General features: G+C 46.3%; 1 protein-coding gene across 2 annotated transcripts in view; it reads right to left on the bottom strand.

Moving 5' to 3' along the window:
- LOC140203762 (cdc42 effector protein 2) overlaps nt 1-26338 on the bottom strand; it is an 88553-nt gene that overhangs the window by 5983 nt on the left and 56232 nt on the right. The gene's annotated exons all lie outside the window — the stretch shown is intronic.

Genomic DNA, 26338 nt, shown 5'->3' with positions numbered 1-26338 from the left:
TATTTCCCGTCAGTCACCTTATGAACGGCCTGGCATCACTTTACGGACGTACAATCAATCTGTGTATACAGTGCCTGTTAGAAGTATTCACCCACCCCTCCCCGGCCCGCTTGGAAGTTTTCATATTTTATTGTTTTACAACATTGAACCACAGTGGATTTAATTTGGCTTTTTTGACACTGATCGACGGCAAAAGACTCTTTCGTGACGGGTGACCCCAGCCATTATCAACACCCTTCAGAGATTGTCTGCCTGGTGTCAGTTGTCGCATAACCAGGACTTGCGATCTTCTCCACCTGCTTCACATGACTCTGATCAGGGTGGGGTGGGTCTAAGCAGGTGCCGCACCTCGCCCGAGCCGAGGGTGAGCTGCAGGCCAGCGGAGGGAAGGTGCCGCACCTCGCCCGAGCCGAGGGTGACCAGCGGGCCAGCGGAGGGAAGGTGCCGCACCTCGCCCGAGCCGAAGGTGAGCTGCAGGCCAGCGGAGGGAAGGTGTGCCTTACACCTCCTGTGGTAGAGACGTATTGTAGGTGGATTTAGATACAGATTCAGATTTATTTATCAAAGCAAGACTGAATCAGAATCAGGTTCATTATCACTGACGTGCAGAACTGGACAAAAGTCTTGGGCACATATATATATATACAGCCTTTACGTGTGGGCACGTGGCCAAGTGGTTAAGACATTGGACTAGGGATCTGAAGGTCTCTGCACCTGTGCCATCCCTCACCCCCGGCACTCCTCTGCCACCTGTGCCACACCCCTCACAGAACTGCACCCTCGCCATTCCCAACATCCTTTGCTCCCACCAGATGTACAAACCCACGCTCCGCTCCTCGTTGACAAGTACGCTACTGTACAAAAGCCATAGGCTCCCGAGCTATGTATACGTGCCTAAGGGTTTTGCACAGTACATGCATGTTGGAACATATGGTGAAATGCGTCATTTGCGTTGACAGCCGACGCACACAAGGATGTGCTGAGGGACGCCTGCACTTCCGGCATCAATGTAGCGTACCCACAGCGTTCAGCAGAACACCGCAAGCCGTTCCAGCTTATCCAAGTAAGAGCCTGTTGTGATGTTTTTGAAAGCAACACATTTCAAACACACACATCATTATATCAAACACACCTAATTTCACCAGCTGAAACTAACGTGCAACCATTTACACATCAGCTGTCGCTTCTCAACGGGAGGGGGACGCGCTGAACTCCATTCTTGATGGAAGAAAAAGGCAGCAGGGCGAGGGGGTGAGGGGGTGAGGGAGATTGCCCACATAACCCTCACTGACTTGGCACCCAGCACTCGGTGAGAGGTGTGGGGGCAGCAGATCGCTCAAAGTCCAAAGTACATTTATTATCAAAGTATATAAACATTACACAGCAAGGTATATAAACATTACACAGCAAGGTTACACAGTAAGGTTTGTCTCCTTACTGGCAGCCACCAAACAAAGAAACCTCAAAGGAACTCATTGAAAAAATATGAGAGTCTGACAGTCAATGTGCAAAGAGAGAAACAAGTTGTGTAAGCAATAAAAATAAGCAAATAGCTTCTGAACTGAAGTTTTACCAAAGACACAAAGCCAGGCATCACTGCAGACAGAGCAGACCACAGCCTAAGTTCAGCGCGCTACTGAATAAATATCGCAGAGTAGCAAGTAGAATCGAACGGAACCAGCCTTCACTCTGGCTGCAGTCCCAACACCACTACCTTTACAATCCGACCCAGCACTGAAATCATCCAGACATTCGCTGTTCTCAGACCAGCCTTCACCTTTCCTCCCTTACCCTTTCAACCCGGCCCCGGCGCTGAAATCATCCAGACATCGGATCATTCCTCGTTCTCAGACCAGCCTTCACCTTTCCTCCCTTACCTTTTCAACCCGGCCCCGGCACTGAAATGGTCCAGACATCGGATCATTCCTCGCTCTTGGACTGCTCCTGGGCCTGAATCGCGCCGTCCCGATTCGTCCTGTACCCGACCTTTACAATTCAGCCCGGCACCTAACTCAGTTAGGCATCGGGATGCTCCTGGCTCAGGGGGTACGCCGCAGCTCTGCCTTAACTCTGCTCCAGCTCGAAAAAGTCCCTTCAACCACTACCCTCCGTCTTCTACGCACCAGCCAGTTCTGAATGTGAACAGCCAATTTGTCGCGGACTCCGTGGATCTTAATCTTCTGGATTAGCCTCCCATGAGTCTCGAGGCCATGTCCCCTAGTTCTGGTCTCATGGAGTAAAACAGAAAAAGCAACTAAGTACTTTGTCAATCACTCTTTTTCTGGTAAACGATCATCGCAGGCAATACCCTGCAACTTCCCTTTGGACTTGGAAGCAATTCGACATGGCAGGGCGAGGCAGCGGACCTGTCACCAAGAACGAGAGGGACCCAAAGTACAATCGACTTAAGCGTTGGGCCAAACTGGAAAGGTCAGGAACAGGCGAAATCGAGGCGGCTGGATCCAGGCCCCAGAGTGTATCTAAGCAACCGAGCCCGATGTTTGGACGATGGTTTAAGCGCCGGGCCATATTGAAAAAGATCAGGGTGTTGCAGGCAGAGGTTCAGCTCACTGTCCTACAGTGTTTACTCGGCTCTGCGCTGGACAACCGTCCTCCGTGGGCTTCAGTTCAGAATGCTGTTTGCTCTGTTTTATTGTTTGCATGATTTGTTTTTTTCTCTCTCTCTGACACTGGGTGTTTGACAGTCTTCTTTCTCAATGGGTTCTTTGTTTCATGTCTGCCTATAAGGAGGTGAATCTTAGGGTTGTATAATGTATACATACTTTGACAGTGGATGTTCTTTGAACTTTGAATTTGAAACACACAGATTCCTCTGCGTATCAGAGCTCAGACCCCTCCCTTATCTTTCCTGCGAAAAGGGACAATTTCACTATTTCCCACATTGTACCTATTCAACTGATTACTATTCCATTGTAGGCTCTTTATGTTCTCTTCACAACTTTTCCGCCCATCTTTGCAACATTGGTAACAACAGCAACCCCACCTTCCTGGACTTTACGCAAGTCACTTTCATAAAACAAAAGGTTGTTACAACAGTCCCTGTGGCATAACACCCACTACACTTTACCAACCACTGAAAGGCCCTGGCCAACCAGTCTTCTAGCCATGACAATAGGTTATCTCCTGCATCAGGAGCTTTTAAATCTTTAAATGTTAAGCCCGGTATGCCTGGCGATAGTTTGGACCTACAGTGAAGCCCGGTCAGTCGAGTTGCACTTGGTATTTCTAGGTGTATCTACTAACACCACAGAAGCCTGGTCCCCAAGGAGATCTGGTTAGCCTAGTAACAGTTACTGTCTCCAACACCACCAACTCTCTCTAGTAGAGTGACTTTTGACATTTCTAGTCACGCCTAATACCTCCACTGAAAACAGGTCTTTTTTTTATTTCCAAATAAACTTTATTCATAAATAATAAATAAACCACTGCACATCAATAGGATAGTAGCCACTCAGAGAGCACCCCGGGGTGCTATATTAACTACTGCAATAATTGAGGGGCTTTCTCACTCACGGTTCCTTATGGTTGTTGTAGTCAGGGCTGGTAACGGGGACAAGCTCCTATACCTATTAAATGCACCCAATGGCGTGCACTCAAACAGCCTCTGAAAACCAAGTCCAGCTCCAGGCCTTCACGTGTGGCTTAGCTACTAAGCCTAATGGAACTGTTTCTACTGACAGGAGAAGGGGTGAAGGCAGGTTAAAACCAGTCGCTTCGGCAGCCGTAGTTGGCAGCTCGTCTCGGAGAAGGGAAACTCTGATCTCAAACCTCCGCTGCCTTACGGCTATACCCACTCATGGGGAAGGCTTCGGGAGTGAACGAACTCCCCAGGGAAAAACCCGGAGCTAGAGTCCCTAAAGCAGTCCCACGTTGAGTTCAGTGCTGACCGGCAACTCCTGCGACGCTGCTGGTGCCAAACTGTATCGGTCTCTGCCGTTCTTCAGCTGCGGGGAGAGGGGGAGCTGGCTACATGGGAAATAACTTGCTCTCCATACCGTACTGCCCTGGTTCGCATACCCAGCCAGCTAGGACGCAATAACCATGCTCCAGCCTGACCGACAGAGGCCTCCCCCAACCCCCATCCCCCCAGCCAGCCGCTCCCCCTCCAGTAGGGGAAGAACCCTACACTGTGGTTCTTTCCCACCGATCCCTTGGGGTGGCTGCACCAAGCTTCAGTGTGGCCCTCAGCACGTCCCCCTGCGGCCTGGAACGTGCCGACCGCCAGCATTTTCCCAAAGACATCCTGAGGTGCTGTGGACCAACAAGTGCTTTCTTCGTGATAGTTGTTAAGTGCTCATACAACATCTCTTTCTAACATCGACTTCTCTAACTTCCGCTAATGCCCCACCTCCCCCTCGTACCCCATCCGTTATTTATTTATATACACACATTCTTTTTCACCCTCTCCGTTTTCTCCCTCTGTCCCTCTGACTATACCCCTTTCCCATCCTCTGGGTTTTTCCCCCCCTCCCCCTTTTCCTTCTCCCTGGGCCTCCTGTTCCATGATCCTCTCATATTCCCTTTTGCCAATCACCTGTCCAGCTCTTGGCTCCATCCCTCCCCCTCCTGTCATTTCCTATCTTTTTGGATCTCCCCCTCCCCCTCCCACTTTCAAATCTCTTACTAACTCTTCTTTCAGTTAGTCCTGACGGAGGGTCTCAGCCTGAAACGTCGACTGCACCTCTTCCTAGAGATGCTGCCTGGCCTGCTGCGTTCACCAGCAACTTTGATGTGTGTTTCTATCTCTCTCTATACGAGGTCTTGGCTCACAGGCAGCAAGCCCATGTTGAATTCATAACGCCCACAAAGAATCAACAGGTTACTTTTATTTAAACTTCCCCAGGGGGAAAAAAAACGTGGCTCAGGGAAGATAAACTGAAATGCAGATTTACTCAAACCACCACCTTGACCTCCTCCCTCGGGGTTAGTCGTGCCAGAGCTGCCCGACACCGTTTCCCACGAAGGGAAATATGAATGTTGGAATTTATGAATGGCTCCTTGTAATACAAGTTGGCTAAATGCAAGATCACTTCAGAAATCTGAACTAATTGTCATACCTCGCTTGGTTCGCATTGAAATCCAGGTCACACTCTGAAGCCTTGGTAAAATTCAGATTGAAATCTTACTTTACCAGGTGTTTCAGCCCTGATAACACCCTGTCCCCAGTGAGTAGCTATAGAACTACCACCAAGTGTTGTTTTTGGCTTAATTACTGAAGAGAGCGTGCTAAAATAAACAAAGAAAAGTGTATTGGATTACTGCTGCTTCACTCACAGAATGCCAGGTATGTGACTAGTTTAAAGGTAGAGCTGCCAAGTCTTTACATAATGCAAGAGACATTTGTCAGTGCTGGTTCAATATCCTTGTCCACATTCATCTTTAAAGGCAGGCGTACACAAAAGAGTTTCTCTCCTGAAATGTGGCAGCCAGATTTTCTCAGCAATGTCCCATAAGCGCTGTTACCCAATAGAGGCCGTGGGAAGCAGCAGGATACACACAGTTTTACTTGAAAGCCAGAATGTAGTGTCGAGGCTCTATAAAGCACTGGTGAGGCCTCACTTGGAGCATCGTGAGCAGTTTTGGGCCCCTTACCTAAGAAGTGACGTGCTGACATTGGACAGGGTTCAAAGGAGATTCACGAAAGTGATTCCAGGAATGAATGGCTTGTCATATGAGGAGTGATTGATGGTTCTGGGACCCCGCTTAGAACATAGAACACAGAACATAGAGAATCTACAGCACATTACCAGACATCCCACCCTGCAAAAACTCATTTCAGGGAGGTAGCACCACCAATTTGCGGGAGACTTCCGCAACTTCCGGGACAGGTGGGATGTCTGCAATAGAGTAGCTCCTTAGCAGCTAGCCAGCTAGTTTAAATAACGTTAGCTATGCTAATGAACGAATGACACCTGTTAAACTCACCTCAACATGTCTTTTACAGTCTTAGCCCACCATGGGCAATAGAAAAGTTACTGTTGCAAACAGTGCAGCGAGCAACACTGTCATTATTTTGACCCCTATTAGGCAGGGGTACACTTTAGGGTAGTCTGCGGTGTCATACGTTTTATATTTTCTTTTTTTGGAACACTCTGCCACTCTGACTTTTTTTGGAACTCTCTCGCTCTTGCTCTCTCTCTTTCGCGCACATTCTCTCACTCTCGCGCTCTCTCTCTCGTGGTCGCTCTCACTCTCACTCGCTCTCTCTCGCGCTTGCTTTCTCGCTCTCTCACTCTCGCGCTCTCTCTCTCATGGTCGCTCTCACTCGCGCTTGCTTTCTTGCTCTTGCGCTCGCTCTCTCACTCTCTCTCTCGCGCGTTCTCTCACGCTCGCTCTCAAAAAAATCAATTTCCAGGACATTGTATATAATTTGCGGGCATCAGGGAGCCACTATTAATTTGCGGGAAACTCCTGGAACTTCCGGGAGAGGTGGGGTGTCTGCATTACAGGCCCTTCGGCCCACAATGTTGTGCCGAACATGTAACCTACTCTAGAAACTGCCTAGAGTTTCCCTTCCACATAGCCCTCTATTTTCCTAAGCTCCATATACCTATCTAAGAGTCTCTTAAAAGACCCTAAGAATGTTTTTTCCGGTTCCTAAGTAACACAGGAGTTATCCAATCATGACCCAGCACTCTCTTTCAGTTGTCAGGCTCCTGAATTATGCAAAATAAATTCCAAAGCTACAGCTAACCATGGAACGGGCTGCCGGTGATGGTGGTGGAGGCAGAAACGATAGTCTTTTAAGAGACTCCTGGATAGGTACATGGAGCTTAGAGAAATAGAGGGCTATGGGTAACCCTAGGTAATTTCTAAGGTAAGGACATGTTCGGCACAGCTTTGTGGGCCGAAGGGCCTGTGTTGTGCTGTAGGTTTTCTACGTTTCTATGGTTAATCCTGCAACACTTCGCCCAGGTAGGCTTTGCTGGAATTCAGAAGAATGAGGGGTGACCTCATTGAATCCCATCGAATGTTGAAAGACCTTGATAGAGTGGATGTGAAGAGGATGTTTCCTGTGGCAGGGAAGTATTCAGTGAGCGGCAGTTCTGTGGGTGGGTGAAAGTGCCTTGTTAGTGAGAGAGGTCAGAGGAGAACGGCCAGACTGGTTCAAGCTGGCAGGAAGGTGACAGTAACTGATTACAACAGAGGAGCGCAGAAGAATGCACAACACATCAAACCTTGAAGTGGATGGGCTGCAGCAGCAGAAGACGACAGGAGCTGCCCAATAAAGTGGCCACAGAGGGTACATTGCTTACATAATATCGGTTGGGTACTTCTTAAGAATTGTAGCATGTGGCCAACTGCCATCAGCACATTTTAGTGGAGGTCTGCAGAGGCTGCACTCAGGAACAAGAACAAAATGCTGGCAGAATTCAGCAGGTTAAACAACATCAGTGAGGCCGAGCCATCGTCAACACTTCCATTTGAAACCCATACCGAGCCCTGAGGCAGGTCCTCGACCCGAAACATCGGGAGATCCCTCCGCCTCACAGTTGCTGCCCGACCTGTTGAGTTCCTCCAGCAATTTGTCTTTAAAACCGGGCAGAACTAGTTTGCCTGTATCAAAGTATGCCACAAGTTTACCGCCCCTCGAAGAAAATGTTTGCTTAATGAAGTACCCTGATTAAGAGATTGAATCACTGACTGTTTTTCACTTCAGGAAAAATAATAGACATCTCCATTTAAAGAAAATTATCCTCCTTTACTCTGTGCCCCAGGCATCAAAGGAAAGCAAGATTAGGACCAATAGGACACTTGTCTAGACGAATGGATATTCCCACACCCCACCATTTGGAAGAAAATGCAAAGATCTGGATAAACATTTCCATTCCAAAGGTTTTGGAAAGGAAAAATACAAGTAAAATCTGCATTTTTTTCTCCGTATGGCCTTTATTACTTGTATAGGTCATTGGCTGTATGCCTCAAGACGATGATTTTGGAAAAATTATCTTCAAAGGTCTAAGTTACAGCGTGTGTCTAGACATCATCCAAGGGCCACTAAGATAAAACACTGTCTGAATCAAAAGACTTTGGCTTCCAGTAACACACATAAAAAGCTGGAGGAACTCAGCAGGTCAGGTAGCATCTCTGGAAATGAATAAACAGTTGATGGGCTTCTTCAGGACCGGAAAGCTAGGTGGAAGACGTCAAAATAAAAAGATAGGGGGAGGGGAAGGAGGATAGCCAGATGTCGAGAGGTGAAGCCAGGTAGATTGGAAAGATAAAGGTCTGGAAAAGGAGGAATCTGCTAGGAGAGGAGAGTGGAGCAAAGGGGAAAGGGAAGAGGCGGGGGCTCCAGGGGGAGGTGATAAGCAGGAGAGAAAGGCTAGGAGGCCAGGGTGGGGAATAGAAGAAGGTTGAGAGGAAGGGAAGACTTGTTCCCCCCGAATGAGAAATTGATATTTGTACCACCAAGTTAGAGGCTACCCAGATGGAACTGTTTCTAATATAAGGTTGTTGCTTCTCCACAATGAGAGAGGCCTCGTCATGGCACAAGAGGAGGCCATGGACCAAAATGTCAGAATGGGAATGGGAATCAGAATTAAAACGCTTGGCCACCAGGAAGTCCCACCATTGGCAGACAGAGCAGAGGTGCTCAGTGAAGCATTCCCCCAATTTGCTACAGGTCTCACCAATGTAGAGGAGGCTGCACCAGACACTGGTTTCCAAACTCTACTCTAAAGACAAATTGTAGACTGTCTGAAATCAACTATTTTCTTGGGTGAACTTGAAAAAATACTGTACCATGGTTACTTCTCTGTAGAAGAGCAGGGGGACCTTTTTTAGAGGACTGATCAATACCTCTCACTCATCCATGTAAAGAGTTTGTACGTTTTCAAGGAATGACTGCGCAGACACATGGACATCAGTGAGTTAGACCAGCAGGAAGAGTTTAAAAAGAAGACAGCGTTATAGAGTGGGCACCCGAGGAGCGGGCGACAGAGTAGAGGGAGTCAGAGCAGGAGGGCTTTGGCTCAACAGGGCTTCAGTGATAATGGGTCGAGGCGAGGTAGGTTACCTGTGAGGAATAGAAGCAGGAGGTATGTCTGTGAGGCCGGCGTTCTGTATTGGGTTTCAGATGTGGGATGTCCTGGAGACTCCCAGTCTCCCTGACGACCACATCTGCACCAGTGCGTCAAGCTGCAGCTCCTTAGGGACCGCATTAGGGAACTGGAGATGCAGCTCGATGACCTTTATCAGGTCAGGGAAAGTGAGGAGGTGATAGAGAGGAGCTACAGGGAAATAGTCACACCGGGGCCTCAGGAGTCAGATAAGTGGGTAACAGTCAGGAGAGGGAAGAGCAAGAGTCAGATACCAGAGAGTACCCCTGTGGCTGTCCCCCTTAACAATAAGTACTCCTGTTTGAGTACTGTTGAAGGGCGGGTGGCCTACCTGGGGGAAGCAACCGTGGCTGTGCCTCTGGCACAGAGTCTGGCCCTGTGGCTCAGAAGGGTAGGGAAAGGAAGAAGGTAGCAGTAATAGGGGACTCTATAGTTAGGGGGCAGACAGGTAATTCTGTGGATGCAGGTAAGAAACACGGATGATGGGAAATGAACTGGAGAGACAGAGGAAGGGGCTGTTGGCGCTCAAATAGAGAAAGCTTGGAGACAGTGCGAGAAGGAGGATAGGCAGGTGATAGAGAGGGAATGCACCCAGACCGATGGTTTGAGATGTGTCTATTTTAATGCAGGAAGCATCATGAACAAAGCGGATGAGCTTGGAGCACGGATCAGTACTTGGAGCTATGATGTTGTGGCCATTACAGAGACTTGGATGGCTCGGGGGCAGGAATGATCACTTAGAGTGCCAGGCTTTACATGTTTCAGAAAGGACAGGGAGGAAGGCAAAAGAGGTGAGGATGTGGCACTGTTGATCAGAGATAGTGTCACAGCTGCAGAAAAGGAGGAAGTCATGGAGGGATTGTCTACCGAGTCTCTGTGGGTGGAAGTTAGGAACAGGAAGGGGTCAATATCTCTACTGGGTGTTTTTTATAGACTACCCAATAGTAACAGGGACATCGAAGAGCAGATAGGGAGACAGATTCTGGAAAGGTGTAATAATAATAGGGCTGTTGTGGTGGAGATTTTAATTTCCCAAATACTGATTGGCATCTCCCCAGAACAAGGGGTTTAGATGGGGTGGAGTTTGTTAGGTGTGTTCAAGAGGGTTTCCTGACACAATATGTAGATAAGCCTACAAGAGGAGAAGCTGTACTTGGTCTGGTATTGGGAAATGAACCTGGTCAGGTGTCAGGTCTCTCAGTGGGAGAGCATTTTGAAAATAGTGATCACAATTCTATCTCCTTTACCATAGCATTGATGAGGGATAGGAACAGACAAATTAGGAAAGCGTTTAGTTGGAGTAAGTGGAAATATGAAGCTATCAGGCAGGAACTTGGAATCATAAATTGGGAACAGATGTTCTCAGGGAAATGTATGGAAGAAATGTGGCAAATATTCAGGGGATATGTGCATGGAGTTCTGCATAGGTACATTCCAATGAGACAGGAAAAGGATGATAGGGTACAGAAACCGTAGTGTACAAAGGCTGTTGAAAGTCTAGTCAAGAAGAAAAGAAGAGCTTACGAAAGGTTCAAAACACCAGGTAATGATAGAGATCTAGAAGATTATAAGGCTAGCAGGAAGGAGCTTAAGAAAGAAATTAGGAGAGCCAGAAGGAGCCATGAGAGGGCCTTGGCGGACAGGATTCAGGAAAACCCCAAGGCACTCTACAAGGCAGGTGATACTAAGATAGGTGGAGTTGTGGATAATGAAGTAGGTTTTCAAAGCTTGCAGAGAGATTTAGGCCAGTTAGAAGAGTGGGCTGAAAGATGGCAGATGGAGTTTAATGCTGATAAATGTGAGGTGCTACATGTTGGTAGGACTAATCAAAGTAGGACATACATGGTAAATGGTAGGGCATTGAAGAATGCAATAGAACAGAGGGATCTAGGAATAATGGTGCATAGTTCCCTGAAGGTGGAATCTCATGTGGATAGGGTGGTGAAGAAAGCTTTTGGTATGCTGGCCTTTATAAGTCAGAGCATTGAATATAGGAGTTGGGATGTAATGTTGAAATTGTACAAGGCATTGGTGAGGCCAAATTTGGAGTATTGTGTACAGTTCTGGTCACCAAGTTATAGGAAAGATGTCAACAATTATAGAGAGAGCACAGAGAAGATTACTAGAATGTTATCTGGGTTTTAACACCTAAGTTACAGAGAAAGGTTGAACAAGTTGGGTCTTTATTCTTTGGAACGTAGAAGGTTGAGGGGGGACTTGATAGAGGTAATTAAAATTATGAGGGGGATAGATAGAGTTGACATGGATAGGCTTTTTCTATTGAGAGTGGGGGAGATTCAAACAAGAGGACATGAGTTGAGAGTTAAAGGGCAAAAGTTTAGGGGTAACATGAGGGGGAACGTCTTTACTCAGAGAGTGGTAGCTGTGTGGAACGAGCTTCCAGCAGAAGTGGTTGAGGCAGGTTCGATGTTGTCATTTAAAGTTAAATTGGATAGATATATGGACAGGAAAGGAATGGAGGGTTATGGGCTGAGTGCAGGTCGGTGGGACTAGGTGAGAGTAAGAGTTCGGCACGGACTAGAAGGGTCAAGATGGCCTGTCCCTGTGCTGTAATTGTTATATGGTTATATGGTAAGTATGTGAAGAGCAAAAGGATAAGATGTGAGAGAATAGGACCAATCAAGTGTGACAGTGGAAAAGTGTGTATAGAACCAGAGGAGATGACAGAGATACTTAATGAATGCTTTGCTTCAGTATTCACTACAGAAAAGGATCTTGGCAATTGTAGGGACGACTTACAGCAGATTGAATAGCTTGAGCATATAGATATTAAGAAAGAGGATGTGCTGAAGCTTTTGGAAAGCATCAAGTTGGATAAGACGCCGGGACTGGACGAGATGTACCCCAGACTACTGTGGGAGGCGAGGGAGGAGATCGCTGAGCCTCTGGCAATGATCTTTGTATCATCAGTGGGGACAGGAGAGATTCTGGAGGATTGGAGGGTTGCAGATGTTGTTCCCTTATTCAAGAAAGGGAATAGAAATAGCCCAGAAAATTATCTTACTTCAGTGGTTGGTAAGTTGATGGAAAAGATCCTGAGAGGCAGGATTTATGAACATTTGGAGAGGCATGATATGATTAGGAATAGTCAGCATGGCTTTGTCAAAGGCAGGTTGTGCCTTCTGAGCCTCATAGAATTTCTTGAGGATGTGATTGATGAAGGTAGAGCAGTAGATGTAGTGTATATAGATTTCAGCAAGACATGTGATAAGGTACCCCATGCAAGGCTTATTGAGAAAGTCAGGAGGCATGGGATCCAAGGGGACCTTGCTTTGTGGATCCAGAACTGGCTTGCTCACAGAAGGCAAAGAATGGTTGTAGATGGGTCATATTCTGCATGGAGGTCGGTGACCAGTGGTGTGCCTCAGGGATCTGTTCTGGGACACCTTCTCTTAGTGATTTTTATAAATGACCTGGATGAGGAAGTGGAGGGATGGATTAGTAAATTTACTGATGACACAAAGGTTGGGGGTGTTGTGGACAGTGTGGCGGGCTGTCAGAGGTTACAGCAGGACATCGACAGGATGCAAAACTGGGCTGAGAAGTGGCAGATGGAGTTCAACCCAGATAAGTGTGAGGTGGTTCATTTCAGTAGGTCAAATATGATGGCAGAATATAGTATTAATGGTAAGACTCTGGCAGTGTGGAGGATCAGCAGGATCTTGGGGTCCGAGTCCACAGGACACTCAAAGCTGCTATGCAGGTTGACTCTGTGGTTAAGAAGGTATACAGTGCATTGATCTTCATCAACCATGTGATTGAGTACAAGAGCTGAGAGGTAATGTTGCAGCTACATAGGATCCTGGTCAGACCCCACTTGGAGTACTGTGCTCAGTTCTGGTTGCCTCACTAGAGGAAGGATATGAAAACTATCGAAAGGGTGCAGAGGAGATTTACAAGGATGTTACCTGGATTGGGGAGCATACCTTCTGAGAATAGGTTGAGTGAACTCGGCCTTTTCTCCTTGGAGCGACGGAGGATGAGAGGTGACCTGATAGAGGTGTACAAGATGATGAGAGGCATTGATCATGTGGATAGTCAGAGGCTTTTCACCAGGGCTGAAATGGTTAGCACGAGAGGACACAGTTTTAAGGTGCTTGGAAATAGGTACAGAGGAGATGACGGGGTAAGTTTTTTTAACACGGAGATTGGTGAGTGTGTGGAATGGGCTGCCGGCGACTGTGATGGAGCCAGATACAATAGGGTCTTCTAAGAGGCTCCTGGACAGGTACATGGAGCTTAGAAAAATAGAGGACTATGGGTAACTCTAGGTAATTTCTAAAATAAGTACATGTTCAGCACAGCTTTGTGGGCCGAAGGACCTGTACTGTGCAAACAACAGGAATTCTGCAAATGCTGGAAATTCAAGCAACACACATCAAAGTTGCTGGTGAACGCAGCAGGCCAGGCAGCATCTCTAGGAAGAGGTACAGTCGATGTTTCAGGCCGAGACCCTTCGTCAGGACTAACTGAAGGAAGAGTTAGTAAGAGATTTGAAAGTGGGAGGGGGAGGAGGAGATCCGAAATGATAGGAGGAGACAGGAGGGGGAGGGATGGAACCAAGAGCTGGACAGGTGATTGGCAAAGGGGATATGAGAGGATCATGGGACAGGAGGTCCAGGGAGAAAGACAAGGCGGGGGGAGGACCCAGGGGATGGGCAATGGGTATAGTTGGAGTGACAGAGGGAGAAAAAGGAGAGTGAGAGAAAGAATGTGTGTATAAAAATAAATAATGGATGGGGTACGAGGGGGAGGTGGGGCATTAGCAGAAGTTCCACATCCCATTCCCATTCTGACATGTCTATCCTCTAAAGATGAAGCCACACTCAGGTTGGAGGAACAACACCTTATATTCCATCTGGGTAGCCTCCAACCTGATGGCATGAACATTGACTTCTCTAACTTCCGCTAATGCCCCACCTCCCCCTCGTACCCCATCCGTTATTTATTTTTATACACACATTCTTTCTCTCACTCTCCTTTTTCTCCCTCTGTCCCTCTGAATATACCTCTTGCCCATCCTCTGGGTTTTCCCGCACCCCCCTTGTCTTTCTTTCCGAACCTCCTGTCCCATGATCCTCTCGTATCCCCTTTTGCCTATCACCTGTCCAGCTCTTGGCTCCATCCCTCCTCCTCCTCCTGTCTTCTCCTATCATTTTGGTTCTCCCCCTCCCCCTCCCACTTTCAAATCTCTTACTCACTCTTCCTTCAGTTAGTCCTGACGAAGGGTCTCGGCCTGAAACGTCGACTGCACCGCTTCCTAGAGATGCTGCCTGGCCTGCTGTGTTCACCAGCAACTTTGATATGTGTGACCTGTATTGTGCTGTAGGTTTTCTATGTTTCTATGTTTTCCTCATGACCCCATGGTTCCCTCTGGTTTCCTCCCACAGTTTGTTGTCTTTTGCACTTTGGTTGTTGGCCCATCCTGTTAGGTGTGGTCTTTCATTGCATTTCTTGGATTTATGGTGTATGCCCGTAACAAAACGATTCTCAGGGTCGTATGTTGTGTGTTGATAATAAATTTACTTTGCACTGTGAACAATCCAAAGGTGTACAGGTTGGTGGGTTAATGGGTGGACATGGACTGCATGGGTTAATTGGGCTGGAAGTATCTCTAAATCAAATAGAGATCACCTTCGATCGATGGGAGATGGAAAAGATGAGAATGAAAACCCAGGTGGGGCGGCACGGTAGCCTGGTGGCCAGGACCACGGTATATAGTACAGGCGACCCGGGTTCAATTCCCTCCGATGCTACCAGAAAAGAATTTGTACGTTCTCCCCATCACTGCGTGGGTTTCCTCCGGGTGCCCTGGTTTCCTCCCACAGTCCAAAGGCGCATCGGTTGGTAGGTTAATTGGTCATTGTAAATTGTCCCGTGACTAGGCGAGGGTTAACTTTGGGGCTGAAAAGCCATAAGGGCCGATTCCATGTGTATCTCAATAAATAAATCAATTAACCCATTAGCTGCAGTGGAGGAGGAGAACAAGAGCGAAACAGCCAGAGGTTGCATTGACGAATGGAGAGGCTTCCTTACAGGAATCAGGGTGGGAGGATTTGTAGTCGGGATAGCTGCAGGAATCTGCGGGGTTGTACAGCATCAATCACAACACGCTGGAGGAACTCAGCAGGTCGGGCAGCATCCGTGGAAAAGATCAGTCGACGTTTCGGGCCGGAACCCTTCGTCAGGACTGAAGAGGGAAGGGGCAGAGGCCCTATAAAGAAGGTGGGGGGAGGGTGGGAAGGAGAAGGCTGGTAGGTTCCAGGTGAACCTGAAAGCATATTGGCTGCTAACCAATTCCCTGAGATGGAATGAAAGAAAACAAGAAAAGGTAGGGGAAGAATCAGAGAGATTGGTGGAAATTCGTAACTAGCGTTTCTGTGCAAGAGCAGGAAGCAGCAACAATGCAGTTATCTGAATATCTGATTGTTTAATTTTCTCTGTAGTTCTGTCCAACCAATGGACAGCGTCTGATGGTAATAACAGGCAAACCATTTTTAAAACTATTTCTAAATAAAACTGTTTCTACACGTTCTACAAATATACCATGGAGAGCAATGTAGCTGGCTAAATCACCACCTGGTATTGGGGGGGCAGGAGGGCAGTGGGCAGCTACTGCGCAGAATCGATACAAGCTGTGGAAGGTTGTAAACTCAGTCAGCTCCATTATGGACACCAGCCTCCATAGCAACAAATTTCACAACGTATGCTGGTGATATTAAACCCGATTGTGATTCTGATTAAGAAACCTCAAAAGGGACGTCCACCATGGACTGGTGCACCATAACACCGTAAGATATTGGACCAGAATTAGGCCATTTGGCCCATCAAGTCTGCTCCACCATTTCATCACGGCTGATCCATTTTCCCTCTCGGCCCTAATTTCCTGCCTTCTCCCCATATCCCTTCATACCCTGAATAATCAAGAGTCTATCAATCTCTACCTTAAATAAACATAAAAACTTGGCCTCCACAGCTGCCTGTGGCAAAGAATTTCACAGATTCACCACTCTCTGGCTAAAGAAATTCCTCCTCATCCCCATTCTAAAAGGACGCCCCTCAATTTTGAGGCTGTGTCCTCTGGTCTTCAACTCTCCCATCAAAGAAGCATCCTCTCCACATCCACTCTGTCAGGGCCTTTCACTATTTGATAGGTTTCAATGAGGTCAGCCCTCATTCTTCTGAATTCCAGTGAATACAAGCCCAGAGCCATCAAACACTCTTCATATGACAAGCCGTTTAATCCAGAAATCATTTTCGTGAATCTTTTGAACCCTCTCCAATATCAACACATCCTTTCTAAGATAAAGGGCCCAAAACTGCTCACAATATTCCAAGTGAGGCCTCACCAGAGCTTCATAAATCCTCAACATTACATTCTTGCTTTTATATGTTAACATCTGAAGATACTTATACAAAAAAATCCTCTAATTGGTAGCTTGTGCAAATACACTAAATATTTTTAAAGTCACATGGAGTGTTGTGGAAGGCAACAAAGATGCCAAACAAAAGAGATACAAATGTAGTGATAAAAATTTACAAAATCAAGGACAAGAGAAATAAAAACAGGATGCAACACTTCCAAGAGGAAGACGAAGAACGAGGGAATTTGGAAAACAAAACCTTGGATCTGTGAATAATACTGCAAAAACTCTGCTGGTAATTACTCAATGCATCTGCACTTACTGGAGTTTTCTGAGAGTCATTCCTATCCTTTATCTTGAAAACATTTTGACTTCAGCTGGTCTGGCGTTCTCAGGAATTAGGAATGACATCTGCAGAGGGGCCAAATTCTTAACCTCACCCAGTTCACAAGCTCCAGCAGAGTATTTCTACGGTAAACATGAGGAATAGTAAGGATTAGTCACTTCGCACCATGAAGTGTAGCAGATGTTTTTGTAAATGGAGGGTATCTATCCAGTATAATTTCTCCTTTAAAGAATACATTTTGCGGACTGCAGTAGCACATTTTAGACCTCTAGCTCCTGGTTCGCTTACACTTTTTTTTATACCATGGACCCCCTCAGGCAGACCGGTAAAGCAAATGGACCCCTTCTCACAAAAATGTTTAATAGTCCATTTAATATCAGAGAATGTATACAGGATACATCCTGAAATTCTTACTCTCTGCAGACATCCACAAAACAGAAGAACCCCCTCCCCACAAAGAATGAGGGACAGAAAAACCGTTAGAACCCCAAAGCCTGAATATATTAACGTAAACATGAGAAAATCTGCCAAGGATGTAATGTTGAGGCTTTATAAAGCTCTGGTGAGGCCTCCCTCAGAGTATTGTGAGCAGTTTTGGACCCCTTATCTGAGGAAGGATTTCCTGAAGCTGGAGAGGGTTCAAAGGAGGTTCACAAAAAATGATTCCACGATTGAACAGCTTGTCATATGAAAAGCGTTTGATGGCTCTGGGCCTGTGTTCACTGGAATGTAGAAGAATGAGGGGTGACCTCCTTGAAACCTATCGAATGGTAAAGGCCTTGATAGAGTGAGTGTGGCAAGGATGTTTCCTATGGTGGGAGAGTCTAAGACCAGAGGACACAGCCTCAGAGTACTCAGAATAGTGAGGCATCCTTTTAGAATGGAGATAAGCCAGAGAGTGGTGAACCTGTGGAATTTGCTGCCACAGACATCTGTGAGGCCAAGGCTTTATGTATACTTAAAGCAGAGATTGATAGGTTCTTGACTGGTCAGAGCATGAAGGGATACAGGGAGAAGGCAGGAGACTGGGGCTGAGAGGGAAAATGGATCACGAAAGAAACCAATTATATTGAAATACAGTTATCAAAATATTTTTAAAAATCAAATCCCGTCAGTGTGTGTAAGGAGTTCGTACGTTCTCCCCAAGACCGCAAGGGTTTTCTCCGGGTGCTCGAGTTTCCTCCCACAGTCCAAAGACGTACCGGTTGGTAGGTTAATTGGTTATTGTAAATTGTCCCGTGATTAGGCCAGGGTTACATCGGAAGTTGCTAGGCAGCGTGGCTTGAAGGGCTGGAAAGGCCTATTCCACGCTGTATCTCAATAAAAAATATTGTGATATAGTAATATACATGTTTCTTTATTAACACACTAAATAACAAACAGTACATTTAAAATATAGGAAAGCCAAAGTTAAATTTTATTTTTTAAAGACATATCCGTGTGAAGGCGGTTTTGCTTAGTTTGAATAATAACTGTGGGGGGTATCTTTGACAAGGCCACATGCATGTCAAGTTGGCTATCCAATCGCAGGGCTGCTCGATAGTTGTCCATCTACACCACATGAATGGAAGACTCCTACCACATTTGATTTAGCCGCAGGTCCAATAACTATCATGAATTCCAAGTACTGGTAATGACGAATGATATTTTGAGATATTCATAACAACTGTAATGTGATACGAAAATATCTGTGACTTCTATTGGTGACAAACTCAAACAGTCTGCTAATTTCTACTGTGGTTTGTTGCCCACATTCGTCATTGAAGGAAATGCTAAATTTCAGTTTGAGGTTAGTGAAAATAAAGATGTAAATATGTCCACATCGACATTCATGAACCCCCGAAGGGTCAGTGGACTCCAGATTAAGAACCCCTGGATTACACTATTCAGACAAGAATTGGATGCAAGACCAAATATATTGTCAGGTCTAACCCAGCCTGGCACTTCACTGAAGTATCGGCAGAGGAGCTGCCACTTACAGCGCGTTTTATAGAGCGCCACGGTTAGCCCGACGCTATTACAGCTCAGGGCGCCGGAGTTCGGAATTCAATCCCGGTGCCCCCGGTAAACTCTCCCCGTGGAATGCGTGGGTTTACCCCTGGCTACCTCCCACAGTCCAAAGGCCTACCGGTTAGTAGGCTAATTGCTCGTTGTAAATTGTCCCATGATCAGGCGAGGGCAGGGTTCCCAATCCAGGGTTCACTGACCCCTCAGTAATGGTAGGGGTCCACGGTGTGAAAAAGATTGGGACCCCTGGGGGGGTTAAATTGGGGGTTGCTGGTGGATGTGGTTCAAGGAGCCAGAAGCTGCTATATTTCACCATACCTCAGTCATAAATAAATTTCAAATTTCAGGTTGTACACCATCAAAACCACAATTTGGTATTTAGTTAGGGAAATAACTCCATGTTAATATTCTCACTGTAAATGATTCTTACAAAAACAATAGGTTCAGGATAGTAATTGCCGTTACTGGTCAATTTCCAAAACAAAATGTTGGTCGCTTATTGCTGCTCTGGCAGTCGCTTCTCACTCTGCCTTTATTGATGTCTGTAATTTCAATTCAATTCAAGCTCAATGTCCTTCAGCCACACATGACTACTCGTGTGCCCAGCCAAACGAGACAGCGTTACTCCGGGCCCAGGTGTTACACTGACAGTCACACATAGCACATACAGAGAGAGTAAGAGTTCGGCATGGACTAGAAGGGCCGAGATGGCCTGTCTCCGTGCTGTAATTGTTATATGGTTATATGGCTATGTAAGCAACACACACAAAACGCTGGAGGAACTCAGCAGGCCAGGCAGCATTTGTGGGAAAAAAGTACAGTTGACGACCCTTCGGTAGGACTCACATATAAAATAGAAAGACACAGCCATTCAACGAAAGGGTCCAATAAAGAGTAATTTATCTCATTGTGTTCTGCTGTGACAAAACACAAATTTCACTTCAGTGATAACGGATCTGATTCTGAAACTTTAAAAGCTTCCTGGATTTGCATGTCAATTATCTGTCGAACTGACCAAACTGAAAGGGCCAATTAACAATAAGTGCCTTTTAAAGAGGACATAATTGTGATTGCATGGCCAATCAGCATCTCAGATTTACAAAAGGAACAATTTAAATATCTGACTGCCAAATTCCTGTACATAGTATATACAGCCCAACATATTTTTTAAACTTAGGAATTTAAAAACCAAATTTTAGATGCAAGTTTTTTTCTTCTAACACTCTTTTCTGAAGAGCTTATATTATTTCTGTTTGACCAGATCCCTCCTCTATATTAAACTCTAAATCTCGTCGGGTTGTGGAAATGTTCCCTCGTTCCTACCATTGGGCGTTGCTCTTCTCTTTCTCCGATATCTGACTCTTCCAGCAAGAATTCCATTCGAGCTGAGGATGACATTACTAACAGGCCAAGGAGGTTACCCACTGAACTTTCAACACGGAGCTTAGGACATTACTCAGCCTTTTAACCTACTCTAAGATCAATCTAACCATCCCCTCCTACATAACCCCCCCCCCCCGCACATTTTTCTAACATTCATGTGAATATCGAAGAGTCTCCTGGGGGCGCCACAGTAGTGTAGCAGATAGTGCGACGCCGTTACAGCTCCTGGTGTCAAAGTTCAGAGTTCAATGCCGGCATTCTGTGTAAGGCGTCTCTGTACATGGACTGTCTCCATGTCTCTCTAGGAAGAGGTGCAATCGACGTCTCAGGCCAAGACCCTTCATCAGGACTGGCGAAGGGTCTCGGCCTGAAACGTCGACTGTACCTCTTTCTAGAGATGCTGCCTGGCCTGCTGCGTTCACCAGCAACTTTGATGGGTGTTGCTTGAATTTCCAGCAACTGCAGGATTCCTCGTGTTTATGTCTCCATGTCTGCTGGTTTCCCCCCACAGTCCAAAGATGTAACGGGTAAGTTCATTGGTGATTGTAAATTTTCTTGTGATTAGGTTAGGGTTAAATCGGAGCTGTCGGGGGTTGCTGGTTGGTATGGCTCAAAGGGCCTATTCTGCTTTGTATCTCTAAATAAATAAATACCCTTAATATACCTGCTTTTACTACCACCCATCAATGCACCCATCAATGTCTGTATATAGAATCTACCTCTGACAACCCTCCTACACTTTCTGCCAATCATCTTAATCACGCCCCATTGTATTAGCCACTTCTGCCATGGGAGAAAGTCTCAATCCATCCCCTCAGTCTGTGCCTCTTATCATCTTATACACCTCTGTCAAGTCACCTCTCATCCTCCCTCGCTCCAAAGGGACCTGTCTTCTGCAGACGTGCCCTCCAGCCCAGGCAGCACCCCGGTAAATCTCCTCTGCTCCCTCTCTACAGCTTCCACATCCTCCTTATAATGGGGTGACCAGAACAGAACACAATATTCCAAGTGTGGTCTAAACCAGGGTTTTAAACAGCAGCATCATTACCTCGTGGCTCTTGAACTCAAACTCCCAAGTAATGAAAGGCAACACCGTATCAACTTGTATGGCACCTTTCAGAGATCTATGGACGTGGACACCAAGATCCCTCCGTTCCTCCACCTTGTCAAGAATCCTGCCCTTAACTCTGCTTTCTGCATTGAGGCACAAAATTGTCTACACCCTCAAATGAGGCAAATTGTCTACCTATAGATATTGATTGCACTTCACTGAGTGCAGAGAATTTCAACAAGTTCCAAAACAACATATGAAAGATTAGGTGAATAGATAACTGATAGTTCCTTCCTTTCAGTTTCATTGTCCCTGATAAGCACAGTTAACCAAAGACATTTGTGCTGAGAGTCAGCATTTCTGTGAGAGTTCTGTTCGAAGTATTTTTATCAAATTGTTGCCACATGTAACACGCACTCTTATTAATATAGCGAACCTCTGGATGAAAGGTCAAGGCCTGTTATGCAACAAGCTTAAGCAGATCGGAAGATGGGAAAGACCTTGATATAGTGAAACTGTTTCTGATGGATGAAGGGTGGATAACCAACTGGCTCTGATTTAAGGCAGTTGAAAAATGAACCATAAAATTTAGAAGGATGTTGCTTGGTCTTGAGGATCAGAGTTTGAATAGATTAGAACTTTATTCCCTTAGAACGTAGAAGATTAAGAGGAGACTTGATAGAGGTATACAAAATTATGAGGGGTATAGATAGGGTAAATGCAAGCAGGTTTTTTCCCCTGAGGTTGGGTGGGACTACAACTGGACGTCATGGGTCAAGGGTGAAAAGTGAAATGTTTAAGGGGAACGTGAGGGGAAACTTCTTCACTCAGATGGCTGTGAGAGTGTGGAATGAGCTGCCAGCACAGGTGGTGCATGCAAGCTTGAGTTCAATGTTTAAGAGAAGTCTGGATAGGTACGTGGATGGTAGGGGTTTGGAGGGCTATGGTCCGGGTGTGGGTCAATGGGACTAGGCAGTTTAAATGGCTCAGCGTAGACGAGATGGGCTGAATGGCCTGTTTCTGTGCTGTACTTCTCTATGACTCTTGATGACTTTAAGAAAAATGGCTTTAATTAGGACATGATTAGGATGTGAAGTGCCTGAGACATTGGTGGAACATGACACAAAAGTGGTTTTCATCAGGGAGCTGGATACTGTAGTTCAGGGGTTGGCAACCGTTTTAATGCCACTGTCCCCTACCTTAATCAAAAGGTCCGAGGACCCCTGGTTGGGAACCCCTGCTGTGGAAGAAGAGCAATGGATGGGACTAATTTAACTATCCTTCAAAGTTTGCAGTCCATAAACGCTAGGGCAGGGCTATGTTCCTGTACGACAGCAAATATTTAACATGTAGGCAAGGCTAAGGTATGTATACAGCTTACTGAATTGATTGTATTGTAAAAGTTGCACAGTGCAAATTTAATAACACCTTTGGGTGAAATTCTGCTTTCCTCCTACTTCACTGAAATTAATGGGCACTGAGACAGTTACAAGAGTGAACCAGGAATTTCAAATGAACACGTTAACATTTGAGCAACACACATCAAAGTTGCTGGTGAATGCAGCAGGCCAGGCAGCATCTGTAGGAAGAGGTGCAGTCGACATTTCAGGCCGAGATCCTTCGTCAGGACTAACTGAAGGAAGAGTGAGTAAGGGATTTGAAAGTTGGAGGGGGAGGGGAAGATCCAAAATGATTGGAGAAGACAGGAGGGGGAGGGATGGAGCCAAGAGCTGGACAGTTGATTGGCAAAAGGGGATACGGGAAGATCATGGGACAGGAGGTCTGGGAAGAAAGACAAGGGGGGGTGGACCCAGAGGATGGGCAAGGGGTATAGTCAGAGGGACAGAGGGAGAAAAAGGAGAGTGAGAAAAAGAATGTGTGCATAAAAATAAATAACAGATGGGGTACGAGGGGGAGGTGGGGCCTTAGCGGAAGTTAGAGAAGTCGATGTTCATGCCATCAGGTTGGAGGCTACCCAGACGGAATATAAGGTGTTGTTCCTCCAACCTGAGTGTGGCTTCATCTTTACAGTAGAGGAGGCCGTGGATAGACATGTCAGAATGGGAATGGGATGTGGAACTTCCGCTAATGCCCCACCTCCCCCTCGTACTTCCGCTAGGCCCAACCTCCCCCTCGTACCCCATCTGTTACTTATTTTTATGCACACATTCTTTCTCTCACTCTCCTTTTTCTCCCTCTGTCCCTCTGAATATACCCCTTGCCCATCCTCTGGGTCCCCCCCCCCTTGTCTTTCTTCCCGGACCTCCTGTCCCATGATCCTCTCGTATCCCCTTTGCCAATAACCTGTCCAGCTCTTGGCTCCATCCCTTCCCCTCCTGTCTTCTCCTATCATTTCGGATCTCCTCCTCCCCCTCCCACTTTCAAATCTCTTACTAACTCTTCCTTCAGTCAGTCCTGACGAAGGGTCTCGGCCTGAAACATCGACTGTACCTCTTCCTAGAGATGCTGCCTGGCCTGCTGCATTCACCAGCAACTTTGATGTGTGTTGCTTGAATTTCCAGCATCTGCAGAATTCCTGTTGTTTACGTTAACATTTGACCCTAGTTCTGTTTTATTTCAGTGCACCACACAGGGTCGGACAGCTGCAGGTTTACAGTCACCATTGAGGAACGTTTCAAGTAGCAATAAAATGCACAATTTTACATTTCTGTCCCTTCAAACGGGGGAAGGGACTGGAGCAACCTCTCACAGATAAGAGAATAGCGGTAGATGTTAGCACTCTCTTGTCATCATTCTCAACGTGCCTGCATCTTTCATTCATCCAAAGGCATCTGGTTTCCTCTGTCAACCGAAACCCTCAGCTGGATCAACTGTGATATATCTAGAGCATAGTCAGAGAGATCTAGAGTAGGGAAACTAGGCCCGTGGCTGGTTTACTCAGATCCATATGGTCACATCTGCCTGCAGCTGGAACGTAACTCTCCATATCTCTCTCTCATTCATGGACTTATCCAAACTTCACTAATCTCTTCATGTTGTCGGCCATGCCTTTGCTTCCTAAAATGGCACTGTCATCTGTCCTGGACCCGGCATGCAAGTGCGATTGAGAAGAAAGCACAGCCGCACTTCTACTTCCTTAGAAGTTTGCAAAGATTCGGCATGACATCTAAAACTTTGACAAACTTCTATAGATGTGTGGTGGAATGTGTATTGACTGGACTGCATCATAGCCTTGGTATGGCAGGACATTCCACCCTGCAAAACCTCATTTCAGGGAGGTAGCACCTTTAATTTGCGGGAGACTCCCGGAACTTCCGGGAGAGGTGGGATGTCTGTAATAGAGTAGCTCCTGAGCAGCTAGCCAGCTAGTTTAAATAACGTTAGCTATGCTAATGAACGAATGACACCTGTTAAACTCACCTCAACCTGTCTTTTACAGTCTTAACCCACCATGGGCAATAGAAAAGTCACTGTTGCAAACAGTGCAGCGAGTAACACTGTCATTATTTTTGACCCCTATTAGGCAGGGGTACACTTTAGTGTAGTCTGGGGTGACGTACGTTTTATATTTTCTTTTTTTGGAACACTCTTCCATGGCGCGCTCTCGCTCGCTTCCTCTCTCAAAAAAATTGATTTCTGGGACATTTTATATAATTTGTGGGCATCAGGGAGCCACTATTAATATGCTGGAGACTCCCGGAACTTCTGGGAGAGGTGGGATGTCTGGTATGGAAACACCAATGCCTTTGAACAGAAAATTCTATAAAAATTAGTGTCTACAACCCAGTCCGTCCTGGGTAAAGTCCTCCCCAGCACTGAGCACATCAGCTCAAAACACCGTTATAGGAAAACAGCATCCATCATCAGGGACCCCACCACCCAGGACACGCTCTCTTCTCACTGCTGCCATCAGGTAGAAGATACAAGAGCCTCAGGACTTGCAACATCAGGTTCAAGAACGGTTACTACCCCTCAACCATCAGACTCTTGAACAAAAAGGGATAACTACCCTCATTTGCCCATCCATTGAGATGTTCCCACAACCAGTGATCACACTTTAAGGACTCTTCATCTCATGTTCTCATTATTTATTGTTATTTATTTATATTTGCATTTGCACAGTTCGTTGCCTTCTGCACTCTGGTTGATTTTTCATTGATCCTGTTTACAGTTACTGTTCCCTAGATTTGCTGAGTATGCCCGCAGGAAAATGAATCTCAGGGTTCAATTTACTTTGAACTTTGATCATCTCCAGAGGTCCCTCCTCCTTCTCATTAAGTCAATATCGCTCTGCAATTTCATCCAAAGATGGAGTGGTTCTACATGTTTTCTGGTGGCACCCAGCTCCATCTCAATGTCTCCAGGTTGTCAGGCTGCCTGTCCGGCAATCACAACCAGAAGCAGAGATTTCCTTCAACTAAACTTTAGAGTGGAGGTACATCTCCACCAAAGGAGGTGTAAAGGCGCCCTGTTCCTCCACTGGCCTGCAGGTTATCCTTGGCAAGGTGTAGCACCTGCTTAACAGCCCCCCACCCCCACTCCCAGATCAAGGTCACAAGAAGCCATGGGAACAGGTGGTGGGTGGTTGTATATCACAAGTTCTGGTAATGCAATCGCTGATGCCAGGCAGACAATCTCTGAAGGGTATTGATAATGGCTGGGGTCACCCGTCTTGTAAAGACACTGCCCAGAAGAAGGCGATGGCAAAGCACTTCTGTAGAAAAATTTGCCAAGAACAATCATCGTCATGGAAAGACTGATCGCCCACGTCGTACAACGCGGTACAAAACAAACAAACTGACCGCTGTAGGTGTGAAGGCTCTGAGCTCTAATGCGGTCCCTAATCTTCATTTGGCACATCTTTCCTCTATTTAAGATGCTCCTTTAAATCTCTCTCTTTTGCCAATTATTTAGCCATCCATCTTGTTATCTTCTTAGTATCTCAGTCGCAAATGTTGCTTAATATTGTTCCCAGGAAATTATCGAGACATACAACATGGGGACAGGCTTTTCGGCTTCGTGTGGCCATGGGTCACGCGACCAAGATGCCTCCCTGAGCTCGTCCTATCTGCATGTGTTTGGCCCAGATCCATGGTGAGGAATATCTATGACATTGAAGGTA

Source organism: Mobula birostris, chromosome 10, assembly GCF_030028105.1.
Source record: "Mobula birostris isolate sMobBir1 chromosome 10, sMobBir1.hap1, whole genome shotgun sequence".
Lineage (NCBI taxonomy): Eukaryota > Metazoa > Chordata > Chondrichthyes > Myliobatiformes > Myliobatidae > Mobula > Mobula birostris.
This window is presented reverse-complemented; position numbering and strand designations above follow the sequence as displayed.